General features: G+C 43.1%; 9 non-coding genes and 3 pseudogenes across 9 annotated transcripts; all 12 read left to right on the forward strand.

The window, feature by feature from the left end:
• The first annotated feature begins 568 nt into the window (after window positions 1-568).
• Window positions 569-688, forward strand: LOC142513441 (5S ribosomal RNA). Its single transcript, XR_012809388.1, has one exon. It is a non-coding gene; the product is annotated as a 5S ribosomal RNA (ribosomal RNA).
• A 686-nt stretch (window positions 689-1,374) lies between these two features.
• LOC142517527 (5S ribosomal RNA) lies at window positions 1,375-1,493 on the forward strand. The gene has a single exon (XR_012813269.1). It is a non-coding gene; the product is annotated as a 5S ribosomal RNA (ribosomal RNA).
• A 683-nt stretch (window positions 1,494-2,176) lies between these two features.
• Window positions 2,177-2,295, forward strand: LOC142507803 (5S ribosomal RNA). The gene has a single exon (XR_012806048.1). It is a non-coding gene; the product is annotated as a 5S ribosomal RNA (ribosomal RNA).
• Window positions 2,296-2,977: 682 nt separating this feature from the next.
• LOC142516433 (5S ribosomal RNA) lies at window positions 2,978-3,096 on the forward strand. The gene has a single exon (XR_012812227.1). It is a non-coding gene; the product is annotated as a 5S ribosomal RNA (ribosomal RNA).
• A 1,222-nt stretch (window positions 3,097-4,318) lies between these two features.
• LOC142517046 (5S ribosomal RNA) lies at window positions 4,319-4,437 on the forward strand. The gene has a single exon (XR_012812807.1). It is a non-coding gene; the product is annotated as a 5S ribosomal RNA (ribosomal RNA).
• A 683-nt stretch (window positions 4,438-5,120) lies between these two features.
• LOC142509390 (5S ribosomal RNA) lies at window positions 5,121-5,239 on the forward strand. The gene has a single exon (XR_012807566.1). It is a non-coding gene; the product is annotated as a 5S ribosomal RNA (ribosomal RNA).
• Window positions 5,240-5,919: 680 nt separating this feature from the next.
• Window positions 5,920-6,038, forward strand: LOC142511363 (5S ribosomal RNA; annotated as a pseudogene).
• A 680-nt stretch (window positions 6,039-6,718) lies between these two features.
• On the forward strand, window positions 6,719-6,837 carry LOC142509554 (5S ribosomal RNA). The gene has a single exon (XR_012807722.1). It is a non-coding gene; the product is annotated as a 5S ribosomal RNA (ribosomal RNA).
• A 683-nt stretch (window positions 6,838-7,520) lies between these two features.
• LOC142511499 (5S ribosomal RNA) lies at window positions 7,521-7,639 on the forward strand (annotated as a pseudogene).
• A 684-nt stretch (window positions 7,640-8,323) lies between these two features.
• LOC142516387 (5S ribosomal RNA) lies at window positions 8,324-8,442 on the forward strand. Its single transcript, XR_012812184.1, has one exon. It is a non-coding gene; the product is annotated as a 5S ribosomal RNA (ribosomal RNA).
• A 682-nt stretch (window positions 8,443-9,124) lies between these two features.
• On the forward strand, window positions 9,125-9,243 carry LOC142510101 (5S ribosomal RNA). The gene has a single exon (XR_012808233.1). It is a non-coding gene; the product is annotated as a 5S ribosomal RNA (ribosomal RNA).
• Window positions 9,244-11,081: 1,838 nt separating this feature from the next.
• On the forward strand, window positions 11,082-11,200 carry LOC142512208 (5S ribosomal RNA; annotated as a pseudogene).
• Window positions 11,201-12,482: the final 1,282 nt, after the last annotated feature.

Below are 12,482 nucleotides of genomic sequence, written 5' to 3' on the forward strand. Positions count from 1 at the left end.
GATTTGGACAAAATTATTTCCTAATTTGATTGTAAACGGGCAAACGAACGAGACACATTACTCCGCAATGAGATGGCGAGATTTTAGCCGAATTCCTTCTCTAAGACCCTTTAATTTGCGATTTTCCGATTCTGTTAAACTTCCGCTTCCTCGAGAAATCCTCTTAGAAAGTTTGAAATTCGATTCCTGTTCCATTTTATCCTATCTCAGGCATAATAATAGCTTTACATTCGATATTTTCTTCTTCTTATTTTTTTTTTTCTATTTTCTGGGAACATTTAGCGATTTTTGTTGGGGGAGCCGGTTCTGTGTGGAAGGGTATGACGCAGATTACTCCGGAGACAGTTAACTCATTAAAAACAATTATTTCGACTGTTTTATCCATAATTTACGTAAACGGTCGCGACACGAGGTCTTCCCAGGGAGGTCACCCATCCTAGCTCTGCCATCGCGCCAGAACGCTTAACTTCATGGTTATGATTGGGCGAGAGCAGTGCCGCGTGTTGTCCATCGCCGCCCGCTCCACACGTACTCGAGGGATATAAGAATAAACATCCCACTCAATGTCGGGTGCGATCATACCAGCACTAATGCACCGGATCCCATCAGAACTCCGAAGTTAAGCGTGCTTGGGCGAGAGCAGTACTAGGATGGGTGGACCCCCTGGGAAGTCCTCGTGTTGCACCCCTTTTCGTGTTTTTCTATTTTTGATTACTTGTTGACAGACGATTTTCGGCTCAAATCATCTGAATCTCGATCGAGACCAGATAAGACATGTGAAATGAAAGTAGCTCGGGCACTGCCGGATTTGGACAAAATTGTAGGCTAATTTGATTGTAAACGGGCAAACAGACGAGACTCATTACTACGCAATGAGCTGACGAGATTTTAGCCGAATTCCTTCTCTAAGACCCTCTAATTTGCGATTTTCCGCTTCTGTTAAGCTTCCGTTTCCTCAAGAAATCCGCTTAGAAAATTCGAAATTCGATTCCGGTTCAATTTTATCGTATCCCAGGCATAATAATAGCTTTACATTCGCTATTTTCTTCTTCTTATTTTTTTTTCTATTTTTTGGGAACATTTAGCGATTTTTGTTGTCGTGAGCCGGTTCCGTGCGGAAAAGGATATGACGCAGATTACTCCGGAGACGTTTAACTCATTAAAAACAATTATTTCGACTGTTTTAGCTATAATTTACGTAAACGGTCGCTACACGAGGACTTCCCAGGGAGGTCACCCGTCCTAGCTCTGCTATCGCGCTAGAACGCTTAATTTCATGGTTCTGATTGGGCGAGAGCAGTGCCGCGTGTTGTCCATCGTCGCCCGCTTCACACGTACTCGAGAGATATAAGAATAAAAATCGCACTCAATGTCTGGTGCGATCATACCAGCACTAATGCACCGGATCCCATCAGAACTCTGAATTTAAGCGTGCTTTGGCGAGAGCAGTACTAGGATGGGTGACCCCCTGGGAAGTCCTCGTGTTGCACCCATTTTCGTGTTTTTCTATTTTTGATTTCTTGTTGACAAACGATTTTCGGCTCAAATCATCTGAATCTTGATCGGGACTAAATAAGACATGTGAAATCAACGTAGCTCGGGCACTGTCGGATTTCGACAAAATTGTAGGCTAATTTGATTGTAAACTGGAAAACGAACGAGACTCATTACTCCGCAATGTGCTGGCGAGATTTTAGCCGAATTCTTTGTCTAAGACCCACTAATTTGCGATTTTCTGCTTCTGTTATGCTTCCGTTTACTCGAGAAATCCGCTTAGGAAGTTCGAAATTCGATTCCTGTTCCATTTTATCGTATCTCAAGCATAATAATAGCTTTACATTCGCTATTTTCTTCTTTTTATTTTTTTTTCTATTTTCTGGAACATTTAGCGATTTTTGTTGCCGTGAGCCGGTTCTGTGCGGAAGGGTATGACGCAGATTACTCCGGAGACGGTTAACTCTTTAAAAACAATTATTTCGACTGTTTTAGCTATGATTTACATAAACGGTCGCGACACGAGAACTTCCCAGGGAGGTCACCCATCCTAGCTCTGCCATCGCGCCAGAACGCTTAAATTCATGGTTCTGATTGGGCGAGATCAGTGCCGCGTGTTGTCCATCGTCGCCCGCTCCACTCGTACTCGAGAGATATAAGAATAAAAATCCCACTCAATGTCGGGTGCGATCATACCAACACTAATGCACCGGATCCCATTAGAACTCCAAAGTTAAGCGTGCTTGGGCGAGAGCAGTACTAGGATGGGTGACCCCCTGCTAAGTCCTCGTGATGCACCCCTTTTCTTGTTTTTCTATTTTTGATTACTTGTTGACAGACGATATTCGGCTCAAATCATCTGAATCTCGATCGAAACCATATAAGACATGTGAAATCAACGTAGCTCGGGCCCTACCGGATTTGGACAAAATTGTAGCCTAGTTTGATTGTAAACGGGCAAACGAACGAGACTCATTACTCCGCAATGAGCTGGCGAGATTTTAGCCGAATTCCTTCTCTAAGACCCTCTAATTTGCGATTTTCCGCTTCTGTTAAGCTTTCGTTTCATCGAGAAATCCTCTTAGGAAGTTCGAAATTCGATTCCTGTTCCATTTAATCGTATCTTAGGCATAATAATAGCTTTACATTCGCTATTTTCTTCTTTTTATTTTTTTCTATTTTCTGGGAACATTTAGCGATTTATATTGCCGTGAGCCGGTTCTGTGCGGAAGGGTGTGACAAAGATTACTTTGGAGATGGTTAACTCATTAAAAACAATTATTTCGACAGTTTTAGCCCTAATTTACGTAAACGGTGGCGACACGAGGACTTCCCAGGAAGGTGACCCATCCTAGCTCTGCCATCGCGCCAGAACGCTTAACTTCATGGTTCTTATTGAGCGAGAGCAGTGCCGCGTGTTGTCCATCGTCGCCCGCTCCACACGTACTCGAGAGATATAAGAATAAACTTCCCACTCAATATCGGGTGCGATCATACCAGCACTAATGCACCGGATCCCATCAGAACTCCGAAGTTAAGCATGCTTGGGCAAGAGTAGTACTAGGATGTCTGACCCCCTGGGAAGTCCTCGTGTTGCACCCCTTTTCGTGTTTTTCTATTTTTGATTAATTGTTGACAGCCGATTTTCGGCTCAAATCATCTGAATCTCGATCGGGACCAAATAAGACATGTGAAATCAACGTAGCTCGGGCACTGCCGGATTTGGACAAAATTGTAGGCTAATTTGATTGTAAACGAGCAAACGACCGAGAATCATTACTCCGAAATGAGCTGGCGAGATTTTAGGCGAATTCCATCTCTAAGACCTCTAATTTGCGACTTTCCGCTTCTGTTAAGCTTCCGTTTCCTCGAGAAATCTGCTTAGGAAGTTCGAAATTCGTTTCCTGTTCCATTTTATCGTATCTCAGGCATAATAATAGCTTTACATTCGCTATTTTCTTCTTCTTATTTTTTTTCTATTTTCTGGGAACATTTAGCGATTTTTGTTGCTGTGAGCCGGTTCTGTGTGGAAGGGTATGACGCAGATTACTCCGGAGACGGTTAACTCATTAAAACAATTATTTCGACTGTTTTAGCCATAATTTACGTAAACGGTCGGGACACAATGACTTCCCAGGAAGGTCACCCATCCTAGCTCGGCCATCGCGCCAGAACGCTTAACTTCATAGTTCTGATTGGGCGAGTGCAGTGCCGCGTGTTGTCCATCGTCGCCCGCTCCACACGTACTAGAGAGATATAAGAATAAACATCCCACTCAATGTCGGGTGCGATCATACCTGCACTAATGCACCGGATCCAATCAGAACTCCGAAGTTAAGCGTGCTTGGGCAAGAGCAGTACTAGGATGGGTAAACAAGCAAATGACTGAGACTCAATGCTACGCAATGAGCTGGCGAGATTTTAGCCGAATTCCTTCTCTAAGACCCTCTAATTTGCGATTTTTCCGCTTCTGTTAATAGCTTTACATTCGCTATTTTCTTCTTCTTATTTTTTTTATATTTTTAAGAATATTTAGCGATTTTTGTTGTCGTGAGCCGGTTCTGTGCGGAAAAGAGTATGACGCAGATTACTCCGAGTCGGTTAACTCATTAAAAACAATTATTTCGACTGCTTTAGCTATAAATTACGTAAACGGTCGCGACACGAGGACTTCCCATGGAGGTCACCCATCCTAGCTCTGCCATCGCGCCAGAACGCTTAACTTCATGGTTCTGATTTGGCGAGAGCAGTGTCGCGTGTTGTCCATCGTCGCCCGCTTCACACGTACTCGAGAGATATAAGAATAAAAATCCCACTCAATTTCGGGTGCGATCATACCTGCAATAATGCACCGGATCCCATCAGAACTCCGAAGTTAAGCGTGCTTGGGCGAGAGCAGTACTAGGATGGGTGACCCCCTGTGAAGTCCACTTGTTGTACCCCTTTTCGTGTTTTTCTATTTTTGATTACTTGTTGACATACGATTTTCGGCTCAAATCATCTGAATCTCGATCGGGACCAGATAAGACATGTGAAATCAACTTATCTCGGGCACTGCCGGATTTTGACAAAATTGTAGCCGAATTTGATTGTAAACGGACAAACGAATGAGACTCATTACTCTGCAATGAGCTGGCGAGATTTTAGCCGAATTCCTTCTCTAAGACTCTCTAATTTGCGATTTTTCGCTTCTTTTAAGCTTCCGTTTCCTCAAGAAATCCGCTTAGGAAGTTCGAAATTAGATTCCTGTTCCATTTTATGGTATCTCAGTTATAATTACAGCTTAACATTCGCTATTTTCTTCTTCTTATTTTTTTTCTATTTTCTCGGAACATTTAGCGATTTTTGTTGCCGTGAGCCGATTCTGTGCGGAAGGGTATGACGCAGATTACTCCGGAGACGGTTAACTCATTAAAAACAATTATTTCGACTGTTTTAGTCATAATTTACGTAAATGGTCGCGACACGAGGACTTCCCAGAAAGGTCACCCATTCTAGCTCTACCATCGCGCTAAAACGCTTAACTTCATGGTTCTGATTGGGCGAGAGCAGTGCCGCGTGTTGTCCATCGTCGCCCACTCCACACGTATTCGAGAGATATAAGAATAAAAATCCCACTCAATGTCGGGTGCGATCATACCAGCACTAATGCATCGGATCCCATCAGAACTCCGAAGTTAAGCGTGCTTGGGCGAGAGCAGTACTAGGATGGCTGACCCCCTGGTAAGTCTTCATGATGCACCCCTTTTCGTGTTTTTCTATTTTTGATTACTTGTGTATAGACGATTTTCGGCTCAAATCCTCTGAATCTCGATCGTGACCAGATAAGACATGTGAAATCAACGTAGCTCGGGCACTACCGGATTTGGACAAAATTGTAGCCTAGTTTGATTGTAAACGGGCAAACGAACGAGACTCATTACTCCGCAATGAGCTGGCGAGATTTTAGCCGAATTCCTTCTCTAAGACACTCTAATTTGCGATTTTCCGCTTCTGTTAAGCTTCCGTTTCATCGAGAAATCCGCTTAGGAAGTTCGAAATTCGATTCCTGTTCCATTTTATCATATCTTAAGCATTATAATAGCTTTACATTCGCTTTTTTCTTCTACTTATTTTTTTCTATTTTCTGGGAACATTTAGCGATTTATATTGCCGTGAGCCGGTTCTGTGCGGAAGGGTGTGACGCAGATTACTCCGGAGATGGTTAACTCATTAAAAACAATTATTTCGACTGTTTTACCCATAATTTACGTAAACGGTCGCGACACAAGGACTTCCAGGAAGGTCACCCATCCTAGCTCGGCCATCGCGCCAGAACGCTTAACTTCATGGTTTTGATTTGGCGAGAGCAGTGCCGCGTGTTGTCCATCGTCGCCCGCTCCACACGTACTCGAAAGATATAAGATTAAAAATCCACTCAATGTCGGGTGCGATCATACTAGCACTAATGCACCGGATCCCATCAGAACTTCGAATGTAAGCGTACTTGGGCGAGAGCAGTACTAGGATGGGTGACCCCGTGGGAAGTCATCGTATTGTTCCCCTTTTCGTGTTTTTCTATTTTTGATTACTTGTTGACAGGCGATTTTCGGCTCAAATCATCTAAATCTCGATCGGGACCAGATAAGACATGTGAAATCAACGTAGCTCGGGCACTGTCGGATTTGGACAAATTGTGGGCTAATTTGATTGTAAACGGGCAAACGAACGAGACTCATTACTCCGCAATGAGATGGAGGATTTTAGCCGAATTCCTTCTCTAAGACCCTCTAATTTGCGATTTTCCGCTTCTGTTAAGCTTCCGTTTCCTCGAGAATCCGCTTAGGAAGTCCAAAATTCGATTCCGGTTCCATTTATCGTATCTCAGGCATAATAATAGCTTTACATTCGCTATTTTCTTCTTCTTATTTTTTTTTCTATTTTCTAGGAACATTTAGCGATTTTTGTTGTCGTGAGCCGGTTCTGTGCGGAAGGGTATGACGCAGATTACTCCGGAGAAGGTTAACTCATTAAAAACAATTATTTCGACTGTTTTAGCCATAATTTACGTAAACGGTCGCGACAAGAGGACTTCCCAGGGAGGTCACCCATCCTAGCTCTGCCATCGCGCCAGAACGCTTAACTTCATGGTTCTGATTGGGCGAGAGCAGTGCCGCGTGTTGTCCATCGCCGCCCGCTCCACACATACTCAAGGGATATAAAAATAAACATCCCACTCAATGTCAGGTGCGATCATACCAGGATTAATGCACCGGATCCCCTCAGAACTCCGAAGTTAAGCGTTCTTGGACGAGAGCTATACTAGGATGGGTGACCCCTTGGGAATTCCTCGTGTTGTATCCCTTTTCTTGTTTTTCTATTTTTGATTAATTGTTGACAGACGATTTTCGGCTCAAATCATCTGAATTTCGATCGTGACCAGATAAGACATGTGAAATCAAAGTAGCTCAGGCACTGCCGGATTTGAACAAAATTGTAGCCTAATTTGATTGTAAACGGGCAAACGAACGAGACTCATTACTTCGCAATGAGCTGGCGAGATTTTAGCCGAATTCCTTCTCTAAGACCCTCTAATTTGCGATTTTCCGCTTCTGTTAAGCTTCCGTCTCCTCGAGAAATCCGCTTAGGAAGTCCAAAATTCGATTCCGGTTCCATTTTATCGTATCCCAGGCATAATAATAGCTTTACATTCGCTATTTTCTTATTCTTATTTTTTTTCTATTTTCTAGGAACATTTAGCGATTTTTGTTGTCGTGAGCCGGTTCTGTGCGGAAGGGTATGATGCAGATTACTCCGGAGATGGTTAACTCATTAAAAACAATTATTTCGACTGTTTTAGCCATAATTTACGTAATTGGTCGCGACAGGAGGACTTCCTAGGGAGGTCACCCATCCTAGCTCTGCCATCGCGCCAGAACGCTTAACTTCATGGTTCTGATTGGGCGAGAGCAGTGCCGCGTGTTGTCCATCGCCGCCCGCTCCACACATACTCGAGGGATATAAGAATAAACATCCCACTCAATGTCAGGTGCGATCATACCAACATTAATGCACCGGATCCCCTCAGAACTCCGAAGTTAAGCGTGCTTGGACGAGAGCTGTACTAGGCTGTGTGACCTCTTGGGATTTCCTCGTGTTGCACCCCTTTTCGTGTTTTTCTATTTTTGATTAAATGTTGACAGACGATTTTCGGCTCAAATCATCTGAATCTCGATCGGGACCAAATAAGACATGTGAAATCAAAGTAGCTCAGGCACTGCCGGATTTGGACAAAATTGTAGCCTAATTTGATTGTAAACGGGAAAACGAACGAGACTCATTACTCCGCAATGAGCTGGCGAGATTTTAGCCGAATTCCTTCTCTAAGACCCTCTAATTTGCGATTTTCCGCTTTTGTTAAGCTTCCGTTTCCTCGAGAAATCCGCTTAGGAAGTCCGAAATTCGATTCAGGTTCCATTTTATCGTATCACAGGCATAATAATAGCTTAACATTCGCTATTTTCTTATTCTTATTTTTTTTTCTATTTTTTGGGAGCATTTAGCGATTTTTGTTGTCGTGAGCCGGTTCTGCGCGGAAGGGTATGACGCCGATTACTCCGGAGATGGTTAACTCATTTGAAACAATTATTTCGGCTGTTTTAGCCATAATTTACGTAAACCGTCTAGACACGAGGACTTCCCAGGGAGGTCACCCATCCTATCTCTGCCATCGCGCCAGAATGATTAACTTCATGGTTCTGATTGGGATAGAGTAGTGCCGCGTGTTGTCAATCGCCGCCTGCTCCAAACGTACACGAGGGATAAAAGAATAAACATCCCACTCAAGGTCGGGTGCGATCATACCAGCACTAATGCACCGGATCCCATCAGAACTCCGAAGTTAAGTGTGCTTGGGCGAGTGCAGTACCAGGATGGGTGAGCCCCTTGGAATTCCTCGTGTTGCACCTCTTTTCGTGTTTTTCTATTTTTGATTAATTGTTGACAGACGATTTTTGGCTCAAATCATCTGAATCTCGATCAGGACCAGATAAGACATGTGAAATCAACTTATCTCGGGCACTGCCGGATTTTGACAAAATTGTAGCCGAATTTGATTGTAAACGGACAAACGAATGAGACTCATTACTCTGCAATGAGCTGGCGAGATTTTAGCCGAATTCCTTCTCTAAGACCCTCTAATTTGCGATTTTCCGCTTCTGTTAAGCTTCTGTTTCCTCGAGAAATACGCTTAGAAGTTCGAAATTCGATTCCGGTTCCATTTTATCGTATCCCAGGCATAATAATAGCTTTACATTCGCTATTTTCTTCTTCTTATTTTTTTCTATTTTTTGGTAACATTTAGCAATTTTTTTTGTCGTGAGCCGGTTCTGTGTGGAATGGTATGACGCAGATTACTCCGGAGACGGTTAACTCATTAAAAAAAATTATTTTCGACTGTTTTATCCATAATTTACGTAAACGGTCGTGACACGAGGACTTCCCAGGGAGGTCACCCAACCTAGCTCGGCCATCGCGCCAGAACGCTTAACTTCATAGTTTTGATTGGGCGAGAGCAGTGCCGCGTGTTGTCCATCGCCACCCGCTCCACACGTACTCGAGGGATATAAGAATAAACATCCCACTCAATGTCGGGTGCGATCTTACCAGCACTAATGCACCGGATCCCATCAGAACTCCGAAGTTATATGTGCTTGGGCGAGAGCAGTACTAGGATGAGTGACCCCCTGGGCTGTCCTCGTGTTGCACCCCTTTTCTTGTTTTTCTATTTTTGATTACTTGTTAACAGACGATTTTCGGCTCAAATCATCTAAATCTCGATCGGGACCAGATAAGACATGTGAAATCAACGTAGCTCGGGCGCTGCCGAATTTGGACAAAATTGTATCCTAATTTGATTGTAAACGGGCAAACGAACGAGACTCATTACATCGCAATGAGCTGGCGAGATTTTAGCCAAATTCCTTCTCTAAGACCCTCTAATTTGCGATTTTCCGATTCTTTTAAGCTTCCGTTTCCTCGAGAAATCCGCTTAGGAAGTCCAAAATTCGATTACGGCTCCATTTTATCGTATCCAAGGCATAATAATAGCTTTACATTCGCTATTTTCTTATTCTTATTTTTTTTCTATTTTCTGGGAACATTTAACGATTTTTGTTGTCGTGAGCCGGTTCTGGGCGGAAGGGTATGATGCATATTACTCCGGAGATGGTTAACTCATTGAAAACAATTATTTCGACTGATTTAGCCATAATTTACGTAAACGGTCGCGACACGAGGACTTCCTGGGGAGGTCACCCATCCTTGCTCTGCCATCGCGCCAGAACGCTTAACTTCATGGTTCTGATTGGGCGAGTGCAGTGCCGCGTGTTGTCCATCGCCGCCCGCTCCACACATACTCGAGGGATATAAGAATAAACATCCCACTCAATGTCGGTTGCGATCATACCAGCACTAATGCGAAAAAATTGTAGCCGAATTTGAAATCAACGTATCTCGGACACTGCCGGATTTGGAAAAAATCAACGTATCTCGGACACTGCCGGATTTGGAAAAAATTGTAGCCGAATTTGATTGTTAACAGACAAACGAACGAGACTCATTACTCCGCAATGAGCTGGCGAGATTTTAGCCGAATTCCTTCTCTAAGACCCTCTAATTTGCGATTTTTTCGCTTCTGTTAAGCTTCCGTTTCCTCGAGAAATCCGCTTAGAAAGTCCGAAATTCGATTCCTGTTCTATTTTATTGTAAGATTTTAACCGAATTCCTTTTTTTTTCTATTTTTTGGGAGCATTTAGCGATTTTTGTTGTCGTGAACCGGTTTTGCGCGGAATGGTATGACGCAAATTACTCCAGAGACGGTTAACTCATTAAAAAAATTTATTTTCGACTGTTTTATACATAATTTACGTAAACGGTCGCGACACGAGCACTTCCCAAGGAGGTCACCCATCAACTTCATGGTTTTGATTACTTGTTGACAGACGATTTTCAGCTCAAATCATCTGAATCTCGATCGTGACCAGATAAGACATGTGAAATTAACGTAGCTCGGGCACTGCCGGATTTAGACAAAATTGTAGGCTAATTTTATTGTAAATGGGCAAAACAACGAGACCCATTGCTCCGCAATGAGCTGGCGAAATTTTACGCTTCTGTTAAGCTTTCGTTTTCTCGAGAAATCCGCTTAGGAAGTTCGAAATTCGATTCCGGTTCCATTTTATCGTATACGAGGCATAATTATAGCTTTACATTCGCTATTTTATTCTTCTTAATTTTTTCTATTTTTTTTGGAACATTTATCGATTTTTGTTGTAGTGAGCTGGTTCTGTGCGGAAGAGTATGAAGCAGATTACTCCGGAGACGGTTAACTCATTAAAAACAATAATTTCGACTGTTTTATCCATAATTTACGTAAACGGTCGCGACACGAGGACTTCCCATGGAGGTCACCCATCCTAGCTCTGCCATCGCGCCAGAATGCTTAACTTCATGGTTCTGATTGGGCGAGAGCAGTGCCGCGTGTTATCCATCGCCGCCAGCTCCACACATACTCGAGGGATATAAGAATAAACATCCTACTCAATGTCAGGTGCGATCATACAATCACTAATGCTCCACATCCCCTCAGCACTTCGAAGTTAAGCGTGCTTGGGCGAGAGCAGTACTAGGATGGGTGACCCCCTGGGAAGTCCTTGTGTTGCACTCTTTTTCGTGTTTTTCTATTTTTGATTATTTGTTGTCAGACGATTTTCGGCTCAAATCATCTGAATCTCGATCGTGACCAGATAAGACATGTGAAATCAACGTAGCTCGGGCACTGCCGGATTTGGAAAATATTGTAGGCTAATTTAATTGTAAACGGGCAAACGAACGAGACTAATTACTCAGCAATGAGGTGGCGAGATTTTAGCCAAATTCCTTCTCTAAGACCCTTTAATTTGCGATTTTCCGCTTCTGTTCAGCTTCCGTTTCCTCGAGAAATCGGCTTAGGAAGTCCGAAATTTGATTCCGGTTCCATTTTATCGTATCCCAAGCATAATAATATCTTTACATTCGCTATTTTCTTATTCTTATTTTTTTTTCTATTTTCTGGGAACATTTAGCGATTTTTGTTGTCATGAGCCGGTTTTGTGCGGAAGGGTATGACGCAGATTACTCCAGAGACGGTTAACTCATTAAAAACAATTATTTCTACTGTTTTAGCCATAATTTACGTAAACGGTCGCGACACGAGAACTTCCCAGGGATGTCACTCATCCTAGCTCTGCAATCGCGCCAGAACGCTTAACTTCATGGTTCTGTTGGGCGAGAGCAGTGCCGCGTGTTGTCCATCGCCGCCCGCTTCACTCGTACTCGAAGGATATGAGAATAAACATCCCACTCAATGTCAGGTGCGATCATACCATCACTAATGCACCGGATCCCATCAGAACACCCCCTGGGAAGTCCTCGTGTTGCACCCTTTTTCGTGTTTTCCTATTTTTGATTACCTGTTGACAGACGATTTTCGGCTCAAATCATCTGAATCTCGATCGGGACAAGATAAAACATGTGAAATCAACGTAGCTCGGGCACTGCCGGATTTGGACAAAATTGTAGCCTAATTTGATTGTAAACGGGCAAACGAACGAGACTCATTGCGGACTGGCGAGATTTTAGCCGAATTTCATCTCTAAGACCCTCTAATTTGCGATTTTCCGCTTCTGTTAAGCTTCCGTTTCCTCGAAAAATCTGCTTAGGAAGTTCGAAATTCGACTCCGGTTCCATTTTATCATATCTCAGGCATAATAATAGCTTTACATTCGCTATTTTTCTATTCTTATTTTTTTTCTATTTTCTCGAAACATTTATCGATTTTTGTTATCGTTAGCCGGTTCTGTGCGGAAGGGTATGACACAGATTACTCCGGAGACTGGTAAACTCATTAAAAACAATTATTTCGTCTGTTTTAGCCATAATTTACGTAAACGGTCGCGACACGAGGACTT

The sequence above is a fragment of the Primulina tabacum genome, chromosome 10, assembly GCF_025594145.1.
Source record: "Primulina tabacum isolate GXHZ01 chromosome 10, ASM2559414v2, whole genome shotgun sequence".
In the NCBI taxonomy this organism is placed as follows: Eukaryota; Viridiplantae; Streptophyta; class Magnoliopsida; order Lamiales; family Gesneriaceae; genus Primulina; species Primulina tabacum.